The 9210-nt window shown below is 43.8% G+C and overlaps 1 pseudogene; it reads left to right on the top strand.

Annotated features, from left to right (window-relative positions):
• The first annotated feature begins 2264 nt into the window (after window positions 1–2264).
• On the top strand, window positions 2265–3388 carry LOC113831568 (annotated as a pseudogene).
• The last annotated feature ends 5822 nt before the right edge of the window (window positions 3389–9210 follow it).

Genomic DNA, 9210 nt, shown 5'->3' with positions numbered 1-9210 from the left:
TTTATTAATTCGGACTGATTGGCTTATTGCTTTATCAGGGGTGTTTTTTCATTAACCTTTCCATTAAACAGTATTTTTAAAAAAATAACAGGGAGGTTTTAGAGAAACCTCTAAACCTTAGAGGGCCCTGATGGAGCAAAAAGAGAGCTCCATCTCTCTAATACTGGGAATATACTTGGGAGAGCTGATAATGATCTGGATCCAGGGACTTTGGGAAGGGGTTGCTTCAGATCCTGAGAACCCAACACTTTTCACACAAGGGGCTGTGATTGTTATGATAAAGCTTGAAGGGAACCTTGCATGGTTTCCATGGCTGGTTAGGGTGACAGAGTCGGTGGACAAACACTCCAGGCAGACAGAAGCTAAGTGAGAAGACCAGGGTACTTCCTGAGTGCATTCTGCCAGGTGACAGGAGCAGGCAAAAATAATGCATGTATCCTTACAGTGGTCATCAGTCCCAGTGCTACTGTGGACTTTGTTTACAACGTTCTTGAGTTACACCTTGTGCAAAACTGTCTGATTAGCCGCCTTCTGAATTTGTATGCTTCCTTTTAAAACGGAACCCACTGATTTACATTAACAAGAGACTTGGTGTTGAATTAGGCACAAATCTCCAGCCAATCTGGGATAGGTCTGTCCTTAGATTGAAGGTCAGGGCTGGGAACCATTGTGCTAAGTCTCTTCTGCTCACCTGGTCCTGTCACTCAGGCTTCACCAGCCAATCAGAACCTCTAGCGGACCCCCAGTCAGAATGGGCGGGTTCTTCCACGAGCTAGGCTTTCTGCTCAGCTCTTTTCCTGAGGAAGTCCAAGTTATCTTGGGTGCTGTGTTTTTGGTTCTGGGAAGACCCCTGGTCAGCACCTCAGCCGCACTATGGTGAGCAAGGCGCTGCTCTTCACAGAGGGGGAGTAGCGGTGTGCCAAGGTGAGTGAGGGGCCGCTGCCCCATGTGGGGAGAGTGGCTGGCCATGATGGGTGCGGGGCTGCTGTCTCCATGCGGGGAGGAGTGGCTGGTCTTGGTGAGTGAGGGGCACTGTTCCCAGACTAGGTGGAGTGTCTGGCTGAGGCTGGGAAGCCAGCGTGGTTGTGAAGGGACCAGCTTCCCTTTTGGCAGCCATAATGGCCGAACACGTGCTTCTATGACCTTGTCCTAGAAACTAGAAAGTCAGATGCCTACTTCGTGACAAGGAAACAATCAGAAGTTAGTCACTAGAAAGTCAGATGCCTGTCTCGTGACAAGGAACCAATCAGAAGTTAGCTGGTGGCGCTATGCTTTACGACCCTGGGTGTGCTTTACGGACAAGCGCACAGCAATGATGTAGAGAGCATAGCAACCACCCTGGGAGGGCCTATGGGCCATAACAACCAGTTGACCAATCAACACAGGGCAAGCCCTCCAAGGCTGGAGGCACACCAATCGTAAGCCTGTGCGTACCCCTAGACACTCCCCTTACGCTGCCCTATAAGATCTTTCGGGAGACCCTAGGAGCCGTCTTTTCTAGCCATCCGCCATGGTGGGTGGGTAAAAGACCCAAGCTAACATGGGGTTAGCTCGTTAAATTACAGTAAAGCCTCGTGCAGTTTGCAGCAAGCTCTCGAATCTGCCTGGTGATTGGGGTGACCGCGAACGTGGCCTGTGACCCCGGATACTTGAGTTTTTGTGGGTCAAACAGTTGGTTCTCCCCTGGCTGGGTGGGAGCCTGTGGCCAGACACAGAGTTCACCGAATTCCTGCCTGGTCCTGCCTGGTCCAGCTTGTCCTGTGTGACCCATGCAACTCCATGGGCTGGGCTGGCAGCCTCTGAATAACTTCACTCAAGGGGCTGTGTCTGCATAGAAGATTGGGAGTGGAACTGTGTTTAGAAATATTCTTGTTATTGAGATCACTGTAGTGCTTATATTGTCACAGATTTGCCAGACTTGGAGAATACTGGTCTCTCTAGTATCTTCCAGAAATTCTGCACTTTTAACATTTAGGTTTAGGATCTATATGGAGTTAATTTTGTGGAGATTATAAACGGTATCTTCAAATGTGGTGGTATTTTGTTTGTGCTTTAACAAATAAAGCCTGCCAGGTGGTAGTGGCACATGTCTTTAATTCCAGCACTCGAGAGGCAGAGGTAGGTGGATCTCTGTCACTTTGATCGAGTTCCAGGTCAGGTTCCAAAGCTACACAGAGAAACCCTGTCTCGAAAAACCAAATCAACCAACCAACCAACCAACAACCCCCCACCCCCCACCCCCCCCAAAAAACCCCCAAAACCAAGCTTGCCTGAAGATCAGAGTGTGGAGCTAGGCAGGAGTTAGTCATAGAGGCAAGGAAGTGATTGCACATACCCTTAATCCCAGCACTTGGGAGGCAGAGACAGGCGGATCTCTGTGAGTTCAAGGCCACTCTGGGCTACACCAGATTAATCCAGTCTAAAAGAGAAACAGCCATGTAGTGGTGGCTCAGACCTTTAATCCCAGTACTTGGGAGGTGGAGACAGGAGTAATATGGCTGGGTGAAGAGAGGAATATAAGGCAGGAGGAGACAGAAGCTCATTGTGTTCTGTCTGAGGATTCGTAGGGAAAGGATCACCATTTTGGTCTGAGGATACAATAGAGTTAAGAACTAGGGGCTGGCTGCTCGGCTTCTCTAACCTTTCACCATTAACCCCTGTATCTGACTCCAGGTTGTTATTATTTAGATCAATTAGAATTAGTGCTACAAGAACCAAGAATGGAGGGTTCTAAATCTAAGACTGCGCCCCTGGCCACTCTCCCCAGTACCCTCCACCCATCCGAATATGACTTGTCTCCGGAGACCCGAAAGACTCAGATCGAGCATTTGAGCATAAGGGCCAGGCTTAAATGGGAATATCTGCTTCAGTACAATGACCCCAAACGACCCCAAACGACAAACGCACATCGAAGATCCTGCCTTGATTTGATGGACCTATGCAAGATCAACAAATACTTATCCCAGTTTCAGACCCACTCCCAAGAACTCACTTTTAGGAGTCTTGGCAGCTTTTGGGCCCCTCATCTTCTGGTATTACGTATTCAAAACAGACAGGGACAGAAAGGAAAAACTTATCCAGGAAGGAAAACTGGACAGAACATTTAAGTTGTCATACTAAATTTGGCAAGGATGACTATTCTTGCATAAATAAATCTATTAATCACTGGAAAAAAAAAAGAATTAGTGCTACAATCTCCAGTGTAGTGTGCCATTGCTAACTGTGATGTAGAAGAGTAGACTTGATGGTAATATAATTGATAGTATAAGGATTTACCAATTCTTAGGAGTCATTAAGTCACACAAAGTAGAATTTAGGTAAGGGGGTGCTGGAGAGATGGCTCAGAGGTTAAGAGCGCCGACTGTTCTTCCAGAGGTCCTGAGTTCAATTCCCAGCAACCACATTGTGGCTCACAACCATCCCTTATGAGATCTGGTGCCTTCTTCTGGTGTGCAGATATACACGGAAGCAGAATGTATACAACAGAATGTTGTATACATAATAAATAAAATCTTAAAAAAAAAGAATTTAGGTAAGGGAGGATTGTATCCCAAATACCCCAGAGATCAATATGCTAACCATGCTTGCTAGAGATTAGTGTGATAAGATGTAAATGTTTGTTCACCAGGATTAATCAGCCTTTACATTCCCATAACAAAAGAGACAGCCAGCCAAAAGGCCCTCCTCTCCATCCTAACCCTCTAACATGGTGCTCAAGGGGACACTACAGGGTCACAACCAACATTAAGTCCCTGTGTGCCATAAAGTTATAATAATTCTAGAACAGTGGCTTCTCCAGTCTTTTTGAAAAATATATGAGACAAAGTCTCCTATATTAATTGAGGTGGACTTGAATCCTGTCTGCAGTCCCACAGGGCATTGCCCTTGTTATCCTCCTGACTAAATACCCTAAATTCTTGCATTACAGGTCTGCAGCACCACAGAGTTCTAAAATTTCCAGTTTGAGTCACATAGTGGGCTGTCCATTTCAGTAACAGGAAAAGGATTTGTGTGTGGAGCATGGCTTCTCCCTTCAGATCAGAAGAGGAGGAACAGTGTACTGGGTACACTGTAGTGGGAAACAGGCTAGACAATAGCCATATCAGGGACTGAAGTTTAAGGCAGTGAGCCACAGGGGTCTCCATCATAAAGAAGGGCCTGATGGGGCAGGGTGAGTGACTTTCTGCATAATTTCCCTGCATGTATTAATTCCTTCCATGTGAATGAAGACAGGCAGAATTGGTGGGTGTACAGTTTAGGGAGAATAGCTTGAACTACTAAATATTCAATGTCCAATTAGCAAACTCTCCTATGCAGATATGTGTCATCCTGGTTGACACAGTTAAGTCAGCTCAGAGGTTTGATTCACAGGCCATTGGCTGTAACTCCATGTGTCAGATTATAGTACTCAGTAGCTTACATTTTACGTGGGACAAAGTAATACCAGTGCCTACTCTTTAAAAAAATCATTTACTGATAACATTTATTTTTTTTGTTTTTTTTGAGATAGGGTTTCTCTGTGGCTTTGGAGGCTGTCCTGCAACTAGCTTTTATAGACCAGGCTGGTCTTGAACTCACAGAGATCTGCCTGCCTCTGCCTCCCGAGTGCTGGAACTAATGGTGTGAACCACCACCACCCTGCTTATTGATAACATTTTTAAAATTTCATTTTCTTTAAATGCATTTCTGCTATAATCCCTTTGTTTCTATTTTCCAATGTTTCCTGGTTTAAGAATTTCATTCCATTTTTTTCTTAAGTGCTATTTATTTATTTATATGTATCAGTTTAGAGCAGTAGTTCTCAACCTGTGGGGTCACTGCTCCCTTTGGGGAAATCAAACGACCCTATTACAGGACTGACCTAAGACCACCGGAAAACACAGATGTTTATATTACAATTCAAAATTATAGTTATGAAGTAGCACTGAAAATAATTTTATGCTTGGGGGAGTCACCACATCATGACGAACTGTATTAAAGGATCACAGCATTAGGAAGGTTGAGAACCCCTGGTTCTGATCAATGTCTCCTAGAGCTCAGGCTCACTTCACACTATGTAATTGAGAATTGCTTTGAACACCGAATCCTGCTTCTGCTGCCCAGTGCTGGAAAGACAGTCATGCAACTCCTTCCAGGCTGGGCCTTGACTGGTCTCTGGGAAGGAAAAATAACCAGTAAATGAATATCCTCCAAGTTCTCTAGATTTTATTATGAATTTACAAGTGAAGGAGGAATCCGTGTAAGAATTTCATTCACCAACTGTAAAGCAGGTATAGTCACAGCACAGAAAGAGGGGAGGGGCAAGAAGGAGGAAGATTTCCTGCTGTGAGAGTAGTTGACATTAGCTATGTGGAGTCAGGTAGTCCTGAATGGCCATTTCTCAGTTTCATGAGATCAGGCAATCAAGAATATAGATAAAGAACAGAACTTATCATGTAACCAAAATAACTGTAGTTACACCATTTCAACTTAAATAGAAGAACTGGATAAAATGGTGTTGCCCTGCATGACATAATTTTTTCCAGGTTTGAGCTGATAGCCCTGAGAGAAATAGTGTGAGTACTACTTGGTGTGCTCTAAACAAATTCCTATTCTCTGGAGCACATGGCTATAAAGCCTGTTTCAACTTTTTAACATATTTCTTTTTGGATTATAATTACATCATTTCTACTATCTCTTTCCTGCTTCCCATAGCCCCTTCCTTGTGTTCTCATCCATGGCCTCTTTTTGTTTAACAACAGATACCATTTGAATGTGACCTGTGTTTGGTTGCAGAACCTCCCAGCTACGAAGCAAAGGGTTGGCTGTGCTGGGAATTGAGTATGTAATTGAATGTGTACACATAGGACCCTGCACTTTGGAAGAGGGATAGGAAGTGCTCTGGGAGATTGGAGAATTTACTAAACTATGAATTTTCCAGATTAGGACCCTGTCTGACTGTAGTGTGGGAGGGCAAAGCTGGGAGGGCCTGTGTGGCATGAGTCTTTTGATCTCCTCTCACCCAGTAGGGTAACTGCTAATGTCCTGAAGCCCAGCAGGGTCCTCTTAACTAATGAGGAACTTTGGGAAGGCTTAGTCATTAGGAGCACCAGTGGGAAGTAGCTTACAAGTTCTTTCCAGGATTCTCCTGTTGTTCTGCTGTGGGGAGCTGTAAGAAAGACCACAAGCCATGCCATGGTGAGTGTGGGGGCATCTGTCCCCAAACCAGAAAGAGCAAATTGGCTGAGCTATCCTAATTTGAACTGCTTTGACTAGGATGGACCATGAGCCAGATTGAGGTTCTGTTGGTCCCTCTGTTGACCTGTGCAGTGACTCTTGGCCTCTGAGCTTTGATGAGTGTGGATTCCCTGGAGAGGGGGAGGCTCTGCCATCTTGGCATGGAGACTATGAAGTGGTAATATCACTGTCCAGTGTGCACACACAGGCATTGCTTTTATTGTGCAGTGGGAAGACAGATTGGAAAACTGAAGGTTTCCAGAAGTTCTGAATATTGCATTTCACTTTCAGGTTTGTCTTACAAATATTACAGATAGTTTAGAAACTGGTAGAAAGGAGGTAATGAGCATTATACTTCAGCAATGCAGAATTAAAATGCTTTCAACTGTCTGCTACTGACAGCCACCATGGTGTGATTCAGTGAAGTTCAGTTCCAGGGCAAAAAAGGAGTTTCTGAGCTGTAGAGGTATTTCAGGTTAGCTTAGTATTTTGCAGGTGAATAGGGAAGATGCCACATCTTGTGACATCATCAATGTGGTAGGAAGCAGACATTAAATTATTCTTCACATTGTTTTTTGATTGGGCATCATTGGGATTGGGTTTGCCTGAAACTACAAGGGGGCATGAGTGGTCATAGAACCATAGTAGGCTCCAGAGGAGATCACTTCCATTTGCTGAGAGGGCTCCAGAGCATGGGGTCTCTCTAGAAGAAATATCACTATTTGTAGGGTCAGAAAATTAACCGTTTAAGGGTCACTTTTAATTAATTTTGTTGGAGTTGTGAAATCTGTGTTTATTTAATTTCTGTACAAATAGAATCATAGGTGGCTGGGTTTGGCTGAGTTTCCTTTGGTCTTTTGGTTGATTTTCCTGCTTTTGTTCTTGGCTTTTTCTCTCCACCCTCTATTCTTTCACAAATATTGTACACATTCTTGATTATTGTAGCTTTCGTGGTATATATAGAAGTCATATTGCATCAATGTGTGTACTGTTTTTTTTTATAACTGCATTGAGCATTCTGAGTGTTTCTACTTTGCATGTAGCTTTGGAATCAGCTTTTCTCTTATAAATTGTTGGGCATTGTCTTTGGATTGTATTCAATTTATGGTGCAAATTGACCATAAAAAACATCTTAATATTGATGCATCATGTTCCTTAGGATCACTTATATGCTTTATTTATTTATTTATTTAATTTATTTATTTATGTGTTGTTGTTAATCTGTAAAAGACTTTTAGATTATTGGATAAAAAGTGTTATTGGGCTTGGCACCTGGCTCAGCACATATTCTTCTTGGTGATGACCTGAGTTCAGTTCCCAGAAACCAAATCAGGATGCTCATAATACCTGCTATTCCAGGTTCAGGGGATCTGATAGACTCTTTTTCTGGTGTGTCACCTGTACACAGATGGAAGACATCCCCTCAGACGTACAGACATACACATAAAAAGCAGGGATAAATTTGTTTCCAAAAGTTCTTTTGACTCATAAAGCAATTAGAGCAAAATAAGTCGTTTTAGGTGTATAATAGAAATCATACTTGTTTCTTTGAAAATATGTTGTCTTGCATTTGGTTTGGAAAAGTTTTCCTCATTCTGATGCAGACTTACATCTAGTCATCAATTATAGGAAAGTGATCCTAATTTTTGTGAGCAAGAAGGTAGATACGTATAGTTAGTATAACATTTTAGTATGCCAAGGGTCATCACACAAGGTTCACATTTTGAATTCCCAATTATGGCCCTAAACCTATCCCATCAGGGCTGCTCACCTGTGCAATGTATCTTAGCAGATGTTCAGGTCTAGTCCCTAACGGAAGTTTCTGATTCACGGGTCATGATCCTGGGGGAGATGCTGTATCCCTAGGATGTCTCTTCACATGTCTAGAGTAGAGCATTTCTCTTGGTCTCTGTTTATGTACTGTCCGGGGGATGTCATGTGGTTCTGGGACTGTGTCTGGGTATCTGTAGTGAGTGATATCGCTCTGCATGTGTGTGCCAATTGTGTACCTTGGTCTGTCTGTGGGGCTCCATGCAGTGTGATCAGGAACCATGCTGGTTTTCCTTCTCCAGCCTTGATGCAGGGGGAGGAGCTTGGTCCTGCCTTAACTTGATGCCATTTGTTGACCTGCCTTTGTTGACTCCCATGGGAAGTCTGACCCATTCTTTAAGGATATGGAGGAGGAGTGGATGGGGGCTACATGGGAGGTGAGGGGAGGGAGTGTGAGGAGAGGAGGGAGGGGAAACTGGTCAGTATGTAAAATAAATGAAAACATATAAATAAAAATTAAAGAACAAAATGAAAAGGCACCAAAGTTACCTTGGCAGGTGGGTCCAAACCATGGCAGTTGAGGGACAAACACTCTATGCAGACAAAGCTTACAGGAAGTTTTACTGGGGGAAGGTCCCCTAGTCCTTGATGCATACACAGTGCCAATGGTGACCACAATAAGAATTATTAAAATTTCAATCTTGCATAGTTGGTTTACTCCATATGGTGTGATAGTAGTCTGTTGTGGATGTTGGGGCTGGGGTGTGAGTTCACTAGGGTCTGTTGAAGACTCTGATATACTTTTAATAATGAACTTAGCCTTTCACAGCTGCAGGGGTCTCCAGCCTCAGTGGACTGAAGTGCTTTCCCTTTGCCCAGGTGTTATTCCTTTGCTTAATTTAAAAATAAAAGAAGAGGCGCAAGATGAGACATGAGACTATTAGACATATTAACCAGTTTATTATAGGCTTGGAAGAGTAGAGAGACTGAGAGAGAAGAGGAACAGGGTTATTGGCTGACCACCATGGCCGGTCACCATAGAGAGGCAGAGAGAAGAGAAACAGAAGCAGAGAGAGAAGAGAAGAGAAGAGAAGAGAAGAGAAGAGAAGAGAAGAGAAGAGATACGTAAGTGGGCAGGGGGTCAGTCTTTTAAAGAGGTCCTTTGCACCTGCGTGCAGACTTAATTCCTGTGGAACCCTGGACTAACCAGGGTACTACCTGAGT

Source organism: Cricetulus griseus, chromosome 2 (assembly GCF_003668045.3).
Source record: "Cricetulus griseus strain 17A/GY chromosome 2, alternate assembly CriGri-PICRH-1.0, whole genome shotgun sequence".
In the NCBI taxonomy this organism is placed as follows: domain Eukaryota; kingdom Metazoa; phylum Chordata; class Mammalia; order Rodentia; family Cricetidae; genus Cricetulus; species Cricetulus griseus.
The sequence above is the reverse complement of the archived record's forward strand: the minus strand, read 5'-3'. Positions and strand labels throughout refer to the sequence as shown.